Below are 10,169 nucleotides of genomic sequence, written 5' to 3'. Positions count from 1 at the left end.
GGCGTCACAGTAGATCCTTGGTTACGCTGTGTCACAAGGGATCCCCAGTTCCATGAGTTTCCACAGTGTTACAGTGACCCCTTGGTTCCAGGAGAGTCTGCAGTGTCATAGTGGTCTCCTGGGTTCCATGAGGCTCCAAAATGTCACAATGGGCCTTTGGTTCCATGAGGCCCCACCGTGTCACAATGGACACTTAGTTTCATGAGATCCCACAGTATCACAATGGTCCTTATGGTTCCACAGTGACACAATGGTTCCGTGAGGCTCCATAGTGTCACAATTGACTCTGTGGTTCCGCAGTGTCACAACAGACAGTTAGTTATGAGAGGCCCCTCTGTGTCACAAGGGACCCTGGTTCCCTTAGGCTCCTCAGGATCACAGTGGTCTCCTTGGTTCCCTGAGGCTCTGTAGTCTCACAATGGCCCCTTGGTTCCATGAGCTCCCGCTGTGTCATGGTAGACCCTTGGTTTCATTAAGTTATTTAGTGTCACAATGGTCTCCTTGTTTCTGCAGTGTCACAAGGAACTTTCATTTCTCTGAGTCTCCAAATTCTCACAATGGACTCCTTGGTTCTCCAGAATCACAATTGACCCTTGGTTATATGGTGTCCCTCTGTGTCACAATGGAGCATTGATCCATGAGGCCCTGCAGAGTCACAATGGACCCTTGGATACACGGGGCGCTGCTGTGTCACAATGGCCCTTTGGTTTTATGAGGCCCCTCAGTACCACCATAGACCTTTGGTTTCATTAGTTTCTTTAGTGTCACAGTGGTCTCCTTCATTCTGCTGTGTCACAAGGGACCTTCAGTTCCATGAGTTTCCCAAGTGTCACAATGGACCCTTGGTTCCATTAGGTCCCGCTGCGTCACAATCGAGCCTTGGTTCCATGAGGTTCCACAGTTTCACATTGGACCCTTGGTTAAATAGGCCCCTCTGAGTCTCAATGGACCCTTGGATTTCTGGGATTCCTTAGTGTCACAATGGAGCCTTGGTTCCGTGAGGCTCCTCAGGATCACAATGGTCTCCTTGGTTCCAGAGTGTCACAATGGACCCTTGGTTCCATGAGGCTCCATAGTGTCATAATTGACTCTGGTTCCACAGTGTCACAATGGACAGTTAGCTACAAGAGGTCTCTCTGTGTCACAATGGACCCTTGGTTCCCTTCGGCTCCTCAGGATCACAATGGTCTCCTTGGTTCCAGAGTGTCACAATGGACCCTGGGTTCCCTTAGGCTCCTCAGGGTCACAATGGTCTCCTTGGTTCCAGAGTGTCACAATGGACCCTGGGTTCCCTGATGCTCCAGTGTGTCACAATAGACATTTGATTCATGAGGTTCTGCAGTGTCACAATGGTCTCTTTTGTTCCACAGTATCACTTGGTTCTTCAGTGTCACAATGGCTCCTTGGTGCCATGTGGCCCCGTAATGTCACAATGGACACATGGTACCATGAGATTCCGCAGTGTCACAATTGTCTCCTTGGTTCTACAGTGTCACAACAGACCCTGGGTTCCATACAGCGCCATGGTGTCACAATGGACACTTGGTTCCATGAGGTTCCGTAGTGTAACAGTGGTCTCCTTGGTTCCCCATTTCACAATGGGCTCACGGTTCCATGAGGCCCCATAGCGTCACAATACACCGTTGGTTCCATGAGGTTCTGCAGTGTCACAATGGACCCTTGGTTCCATGTGGCTCCACAGTGTAAGAACAGATTCCTTGGTTCTGCAGTGCCACAAAGGACCCTTGGTTAGACAGTGCCCCTCTGTGTCACATTGGTTCCATGAGGTCCCGTAGTGCCACGCTGCCTTTGTTCCATCACAAATCCCTTTGATCCATGAGGTTCTGCTTTGTCATAGTAAATCCTTCGTTTTGTTAGGTTATTTAGTGTCTCAATGGTCTCCTTTTTTTCACAGTCCTCCTGGTTCCATGAGGTTCTGCAGTTTCAAAACGGTCTTCTTGGTTTCACAATGTCACAATGGCGTCCTTTGTTTCATAGCGTCACAATGGTCTCCTTGGTTCCAAAATGTCAGAATGGACCCCTGGCTGGTTCCATGATTCAGCAGTTTCACACAGGACTCCTTGTTTCTATGATGACCCTCAGGGTCACAACTGCCCCTTGGTTCCATGAGTCCCCAGAGTGTTAACAATGGTGTCCTTGGTTCCGCAGTGTCCCAGCAGCCCCTTGGTTCCATGAGCAGGTGGATTGGAGCTCCTGCACTCTTAGGAGCTGGAGGAGAGGCCACAGGGACACCGTGCAGACAGTCCCATCACCCCTTCTGTCCCCATGGCAAGCCCAGCCCCACACCTGTTTGTGTCCCTGCCACACACTTGGCATGTAACCCCCCACGTCCTTACATGTGCAGGTGACCACGTCCAGTGCCACGAGCGGCAGCAGGGCTGGTCCCTGGGGGACCCCTGGGGCAGGAGGCTGGGAGGGATTCGTTCCGCACATGCTGTAGCTCCCTGTGCCAGGCAGGACTGACACCGTCTCCAAAGCGAGTACCCCCGGGCCCAGCCAGGGCCCTGCCACACTGCAGCTCCCTGCAAACCATGGTGATGGCTTTGAGGCCAAAACCCAAGTCACAGAAAGTTTTCCACTATTGATGTCTATATTTGATCAAGAAATGTCCCGTTGTGGGGTGCCTCTTTCCCACAGTCACTGCAATACCAGGGACCATACATGGACTGTGCAGAGCAAGCTCTGGATCCAACTCCCACAGGCAAAAAACCATAGAATATTAAAGTTTCTCATTGAGGACATCTCAGATATTTAACTGCTAAAAACTGATCCTACATTTCCTCTCAGCCAACAGGCCACAGCCCCACAAACACAGTGAAAAACCCCACAACCCCTCACGCACCTCACACCCACCCCTGTGCCTTCCTGACCCCCTCTCACACTGCCTCCCCTGCTTGTCCCACACCTCCCACCCACACTGCATTTTTTGGATTTGGACTGTTCTCTTCTGCTGTAAACCATCTGTTACAGCTGACATTGTGGAAAAGAACAAAGCAAACACCAGGAGACTTTGGTTTTCCTCATGTGGCTTAGGAACTGTTTCCTTGCCCACCTGAGAGCAAGTCCTTCCCCAACAGTCTTTCCTGTAAGCTTTCTGTTGGCATTCTTTATGGCTCCTTGATAGTTTTAGTTCATAGTGTATGTTAATCTTTCTGGGTTTTTCCCTACATATTACAACAATCACCTTGTTGTAGATTTTAATAATTTAACATAGATTTTTCTGTTTCAAAAGGTGCAAGCCATAGAAACATTTTCATTTAGCCGGACTCCTCCCTTCCTTTCTTGCTTTCTCACTGCAGCGGCCTGGTTGCAGCCTTGGTGTGGATTCTCTGGGAAATGAAAAACTTTCCAGAGTGTGCTTTTCCTTAATTTGCTACAGTGGGGTTTGACATTCAAATGGCAACTTTGGTGTAACTTGTTTTCTTCAAGTCCATTGCTCTGATTTTCTCTCCATCCCTTCTGAAGAGTCATTAACTTAATGACCACTATCACCTGTATAATCTCCCAAATCCTTTCAGAGTAGCTACCATGCTGTTTCAAGTATTATCACCAATTCTATGGTTTGGATGATTTTATTCAAATTAAGGCACCATGTACTTTATCTTTTTCATTTTTGGGTTGCTAATGGGTCTTTGCTGTGAGACTGTTCTTTTCCTTTTTGCCATTATCCAAATACTGTCACTTGTTCTGTACCTTATGTCTCTTTTTTCCTACCTAGGCTTCCCGAACAAACTCTCTATTTCCAATAACCAGTTATGACCATTTATTCATAATTCTGGTCAGGAATATAATGACTTTCAGTTCCTCCTCTTTATTACCCACATTGATACACCAGTGTGCAGTGCCTGGGTACAGTGCCAGGGATACTTTGTAATTATTATTCCTCTATTCAGTAAAATAATTTTTCTCCTCTCCCTGAATTCTTCTGCTTTCTGTATGCTTTTGTGGTTTATCTGAACCTGTGATGTGATAAAAGTAATTTGAGGGTAATTTAATTTACACCACTTACAGACAAATAGTAACAATTCTTAAGTGGGGAGCTGGCCCGACAGGCCTGCTTTTTTTTTTTTTTTTTTTTTTTTATCCTGTGAAATGCTCTCCTTTGCCTGCTTGCCTTGCCAGCTTCCAAGACAGGTTTGTCAGAACAGTTCAGCTCAAAAAAGACCATGGAACAAATAAACCTCTCGACTCCAGTGTCAAGAAAAGAGCCTAAAATCAATGCCCACATGGACAGTCTGGCTGTCCCAGAGGCAACAGGACACAGCCCACTGGCTTTTATGTTAAAGTTGTTTTATTGAAGGCTGTGATCTGACATTCCTTAAGGTTTTGCTGAACTACATCTGAAATGTGAAGAACACAGACAAGCTGTATAAATGCTGTGGTTAATTTAAATGTAATTTGTTTCACACCCAATAAGACAAGCTGTCGTAATTTAAACATATTTTATTTAAACATAAACAATGGTGATATTTAATTAAGCATAGATATTTAGTTTTAAAATATTTGTTTAACCATACCAAACCACTGTCTATAAGCAAACACAATCTTGGCGAAACCAGAGTTCCAAATCTGAAGGCAAACTTAACTCGTTTTTTCTAAATAGCACCATGATTTTTAGGTTGCTTCCATTGTCCTTCAGTTATGGGCAAGGATTTTGACATGTTTCAGTGCCAGCCGGATGCTTTCTGACAGGTGAGAAAGAAGCATATATCAAAATCAGTGTGGGCAGCAGGAGAGGGGAGGATTCTGCTCAGGTAAGACCCCACCTGCCTCCAGCTCCAGGGTCCCAGCACAGGAAGGACATGGACCTGTTGGAGCGAGTCCAGAGGAGGCACCAGGATGAGCAGAGGGTTGGAGCAGCTCTGCTGGGAGGAAAGGCTGGGAGAGTTGGGAACGTTCAGCCTGGAAAAGAGAAGGCTTTGGGGTGACCTAAGTGTGGATTTTCGGTACCTGAAGGGAACTTACAGGGAGAAACTACTTACAAGAGCATGTAGTTACAGGACACAGAATAATTGCTTACCACTAGAGAGCAGGGTTAGATTAGATATTAGGAAAAAATTTTTCCCTTTAAGGGTGGTGAGACCCTGCCACAGGTCGCCCGGAGAAGCTGTGGCATCCCTCGAAGTGTTCAAGGCCAGGCTGGACGGGGCTTGGAGGAACCTGGTCTAGTGGAAGGCGTCCCTGCCCACGGCAGAAAGGTGCAATGAGATGGTTTTTAAGGCCCCTTCCAACCCAAACCATTCTATGATTCTGTGTTCCAGAGGGGGCACTCCCACGGGGCCGCACAGGACTCCAACACCGGCAGGAAGCCGCGCCGGGCCGGGCCGCCGGCGGGGCCCCTCGCCCTGCCCAGGGTGCAGCCCCTGGCCCCGGGCTCCCGGCGGGGCTGTCGCCGCGGAAGGCGGGTGCCGTCCCTCTTTCACTCCCGCCCTCACGCCGTGTCAGCCGTGCGCGCGCACCCGCCCGCCCTCTCGCCGCCGGAATGTGGGCGACGCTGTCCCGGCCCTGAGGCGGCTGCGCGGCCCCGCCGGGCTGGAGGCAGCGGCAGCGCGGGGAGGACGGCCCGGCTGCACCGGTGAGAGATCGGGACGCTGCCTCGGGCCTGCCCCGCCGCGGCGGGCGGAGCGGAGCGGAGTGGGTGTCGCGAGGGGCGCAGGCGGGGAGGTCGCCGCTTCCTCAGGAGAACGGGCGCGGGAGGAGAGGGAGCCGCCGGCCCTCGCCGTGTGGCGGGTGATAGTGCCCGGTGACCTGAGGTGGTTCCTCCGCTGGCCGCGGGCCCGCAGGGCGGCGGGGCAGCGCGGGGGCGCGGGGTTCCGCCGGTCCGTGTTGTTCGGTGTTTGTGTGTGTGCGGGGAGTTCCCTGGGCAGCGGCGCTCCGGGAGGAGAGGAGCTCGAACACAGTGCAGGCTTTAAAAAATAAAGTTGTTTTCGTGGTTAGGAAAGGGAGAGCGCTATGGAAGCGTTCATCTCCCTGCCTCCTCCGCGGGAAAAGTGAAGTCACTTCCCAAGAGCCCAGACGAGCAAAGTACTGTCCTAAATCTGTGCCATCTGCATGCGTCAGTTTCACCTACGTTATGTTTTGGTTTGGGGTGGTTTTCTTTTCTTTTTTTTTTCCCTGGTGATTTTTTTTTCTTTGCTTTTTAAGCCCTCTTACATTCTCTCCCGACCTGTGAGCTGGTACAAAAATTCTTGTCTTTAGACAAAAAGTACTTGAAAACCTGCTGAAACCATCTGAAGCAGGTACGGCACTGAGTGAAATGGACTTGGTGGCTCTCCTCGTGTGTAAGTTCCTGCAGTGTCATGTGTACTTTGCTCCTGCTGTCACTCTCAAAGCTGTGTTGTTAAGACTGCTCGGTTTGATAGTTCTGTAAGTCACCGCCTACCAGATTTCACAGCTGTGTGTGTATATCCATCCAGTGTGTGCCTGAGAGGGGAAAAAAAGAGACTCAAAATGTCAGCTCTTCTTTAATATAGAGAAAAATCTAGCGACAATTAAGAAATAACTTGCTTAGGTAACCATTGCTTGTCTCTTTCGGTGTCGAGCTCTAGTCTCACAACCACGTTGGTTTTCAGCTAAAACTTTCAGAAGGGCAGGTGTGCTTTCAGTTTCCAGAGAGAGATCTTGTTGGCGGTACAGGCAACATGTTATTTTCCCTTTAAATGCAGAAAAGGTACTATGGCTTTTTTTAACCAAACCTCTGTGCTATAGGCCAAATCCTGATTGCCTGTCAGACCAACTTGGCTCCAGATTGTATGAAGGTTTACTGGGCATGTAAGGTTGGTTCTGCAAGTTGTGCCTCTGCCGAGGTTTTAAGTAGGATTGTAGTTAACTCTGTTTATGTGGGTTAGATGGTATTAGTTATATGATTAAGAACTTACTTTGTAGTTTAAACTTGAAAAGACTACAAATACAAATTTCAGTAGGCACTAATTGACTCCAGTGTTGCAAGAATGCTGCCAGTGAGTATCCGGAAAGGAGCCAGCAGCAGCTGATGGACCCCAGAACTCAGTGAGTGACAGAGCCTTCCACTACTTACTTCTGTTTTAGGCAGAGGTGGGAAATCATGCTGGGTTTGTATTGTTTTATTTATTTGATGGATTTTTAAAGTAACTGCTTTTTTCCAAAAAGACTCAGGGGCTGTGAACAGCTTGGCTTTACGTATGAGAACTATAAAAATTGTTCTGCAGTGTTTGCTTTAAAATGATTACAGTGATTACATGTATTGCTTGGTTAAAAATAGCATTCAGTCCTTTAACAAGTGATTCACAGAGTAAGATTTGGTGGTGTTTGTAAGGGCATTGCAAAAAGAGCAAGTGTATAATCTGGCTCTCTTGTGTCCCCCAGGGTATTCCTTAGCATTTCAAGACAGTCTGAGTTGTGGCTGCTCCTTCCCTTCTCTCATCAAAGGGACTTCCACAGCCAGGAAGTGAGTAAAAAGAACTAAGCTGGTCAAAAAGTTGTACTTTTATTTCTTCTTTTTTTTTTTTTTTTTTTTGTTCCTTGAGGTACTCTGGTTACAACAACTTCCTGACCCAGCTCACTTGCCCGGCCATGTGGTCATGGGCTCAGTCTGAAGGAGGAAGTAGAGTGCTGGTAGAGAGTGTAAGTGCAGTCCTGGAACAATCACAGGTGTTGTGAGGGTCCTTAGCTGGGACCTGGCTTTATGGTCAGTAAGTTCATAGCATGAGCCAGTGCTGCTAGAAGCAGCTACATTGTGGATTTGGTTGACTTAAGCTACTTGGGGTGAAAGTGGCAATGATAGTAAGGGTGGTAGCTCTTTTTTTTCTGCCAGTACTGGCTTAGATCGATTATGAAGCCATGGTGTAATTTTTTATTTACTGTTGACAACATTAAATGGACTCGAGCCATCTCTGTGTCTGTTCTTCCATGGGCCCACAGAAATTGTTGTGGTTTTCTTCTTCTCTCTCCTTTGTTCATCTGTTCTTCTCTCTGAACTTTTTGGTGAGTTCTTAATTTCAGGGAGTGTTCTTGGCATTGTTAGAGGGTTTTGTAAATTTGTTCAGCTCTAATTTTAAAATAATTAGTTGTATATTGCTGTTACCTCTGCTGTAATAGGAAGGCTATTTCAGACTTGACTGACCTTAGTAATTACACACTTTTTGATTTCTAGTCTATATTAATTTGTCATGGGATTATACTCATTTTATTCACCCAATGGACTGATATGTTTTATTGGCACTCTTGATCTGGGTATCAAAAAAAAAAAAAAAGGCATTTTTAACAAAAAGGATGCAAAAATGCGTGGAAATGCACCATGGAAGGTTTATTTTCTCTTTGGGCCACCAGCTACACTAATCATTCCTGTAATAATTCTCAGCTTCCCCCCATGAATTTTAATCTTGGCCTGTTAAGTGAGAATTAAAATGCACCTTTCAGGCATTAACATTGAGCTTCCTAGAGGTGTCCTTTTAGTGAAGGTTAAGTTGTTTTCAAGTGTATTTTGCTAAGATGTGTTCTTTGAAATTCATACCTTTGGCAGTTTGTTCTAGTCTCAGTCTTACTCTGTTACACTGGTGCAGCTGTTGAAGGAGCCTTTATTGTAACCTGGATTGCTGAAGGGATTCTTTCTTCTTTGACAGAGTCCTGGTCCATAAACAAAGCCCGACATGTTTGAAAATTATTTATTTCACCTTTTTCCTGTATTCTTAACTTTAAAAAGAAACAAAACCAATATGTAGATTGTTAGAAACACCTCTGTGGCTTTTAAGGTGTTTATTTAAATTTGCTATCAGGAGTGTTCCCAGATGGGACTTTGTGAAGCTGAAAAACTAGTTTATTGGGTGTGACTGTTTGTAAACAGAACAAATACGTAAACGGGGTGCCAAAATCTGCTTAGTAAAACAGATTGCTCTGAAAGATGAGAAAGGCCCTCGTGGAAAACCCCTGTTAAGATTGTGTCTTCCATGGCATGTTTCTTACTCTTTGGAAAGAGTAGCAGGGACGACTGTCTTTCCAATGTTTTGAAGTGGACAGAGGAAAAAAGTAGCTTTTGCCACAAAATGAGATGGGTCACAGGCCTCTGCTTTCCTACTTTCACCATCTGTGTATCATGAGTCACGATATTGAAGAAGGTTTGGGGTTTTTTTGCTCAAGTAAGCTTAAAAGTGCAAAAGTTTTCTGATGCTGAAAACATGTTCCCCGGTTGTGGGAGAAGCACAGCCGTACAAAGGGAAGAAGTCCTAAGGGCAGGAAGATAAGAGATACGTACATTTCTGTGTACAACACTGGGAGTAGGCTTACTGTATGTACAGGAGAACTGGAGTTTTGAAACACATGATAAACAGTAATAAACCTGATGCAAAACCTGCTGAGGGAGAGTTTCGGAAATAGAATCATTGGCAGGTCAAATGGTAAGTTCTTAAAATAGAGTCATTTAGGTTGGAAGGGGCTTCTGGAGGTCATCTAATCCAGCTCCCTGCATAAATTAAAGCAGGAGTAATTTAGATAAGATTGTTACAGCCTTTAACACCTTTCTGGGTAATCTGTTTCTGCATTTGACTGCACACAGTGGTTTTTTTGTTTACTCCCTCCCTTTAAGATGAAATTTACTTTCCAGTTTGTGTCTGTTGCCTCTTAACATGTCAGTGTCCATCATCCAGAAGAGGCCAGTTCTCTCTTCTGCACCCTTTCATCAGAGAGCTGACAGTGATAAGGATTCTTTAGAGCTCTTTTCCTAACCAGATTGTGCAAACTCAGTTCCCTCAGCCTCTCACTGTCCACCATGTGCTCCTGCCATCCGGCCAGCCTGGCCACTGGCCACGGTCCAGAGTGTCCGTGTGAGTCCTGTAGCGGGGAGCCCAGAGCTGGCTGCACTGCAGGCACGGGCTCACAGGTGCTGAGCAGAGGGCACTGATCCTCTCCTGGGCCTGCTGCCTGGACTCCTGCAAACAGCCCCCGCTGTGCTCCGCTGCCTTTGCTGTGGCCATGTACTGGTGACTTGTTCTCAAACTTCTGTCTGCTGGCATCTCCAAGTACTTTTCTGACAAAGTCACTTCTTATCTAGTTGGTGTTGAGCCCGTCTTGTCACGGAGGTTGTTCTGTCACTGGTACAGGACCCAGCACTTGCCTTCACTGAACTTCCCAAGGCCTTGCCTTTCTCCAGCCTGTCCAGGTCCCTCTGAGTAGGA

At 46.9% G+C, this 10,169-nt stretch overlaps 1 protein-coding gene and 1 non-coding gene across 8 annotated transcripts in view; one reads left to right on the top strand and one right to left on the bottom strand.

Annotated features, from left to right (window-relative positions):
* Window positions 1–2,636: 2,636 nt before the first annotated feature.
* Window positions 2,637–2,824, bottom strand: LOC116448461. Its single transcript, XR_004241956.1, has one exon. It is a non-coding gene; the product is annotated as a U2 spliceosomal RNA (small nuclear RNA).
* Window positions 2,825–5,482: 2,658 nt separating this feature from the next.
* The window catches only part of RABGAP1L (RAB GTPase activating protein 1 like), a 248,590-nt gene continuing 243,903 nt past the window's right edge, over window positions 5,483–10,169 (top strand). For 2 of the 7 annotated variants that reach the window (XM_032118240.1, XM_032118239.1), the window contains exon 1: window positions 5,486–5,596. The gene's annotated coding sequence lies outside the window, so the exon portion shown is untranslated. Of the gene's footprint in view, window positions 5,597–6,219; window positions 6,303–7,365; window positions 7,448–10,169 lie in introns of all 7 variants that reach the window. The other 5 variants (XM_032118234.1, XM_032118238.1, XM_032118236.1 and 2 more) reach the window with 4 other exon arrangements.

Source organism: Corvus moneduloides, chromosome 9, assembly GCF_009650955.1.
Source record: "Corvus moneduloides isolate bCorMon1 chromosome 9, bCorMon1.pri, whole genome shotgun sequence".
In the NCBI taxonomy this organism is placed as follows: domain Eukaryota; kingdom Metazoa; phylum Chordata; class Aves; order Passeriformes; family Corvidae; genus Corvus; species Corvus moneduloides.
Note: the sequence above shows the minus strand (reverse complement) of the source record. Positions and strands in the feature narration are given on the sequence as shown.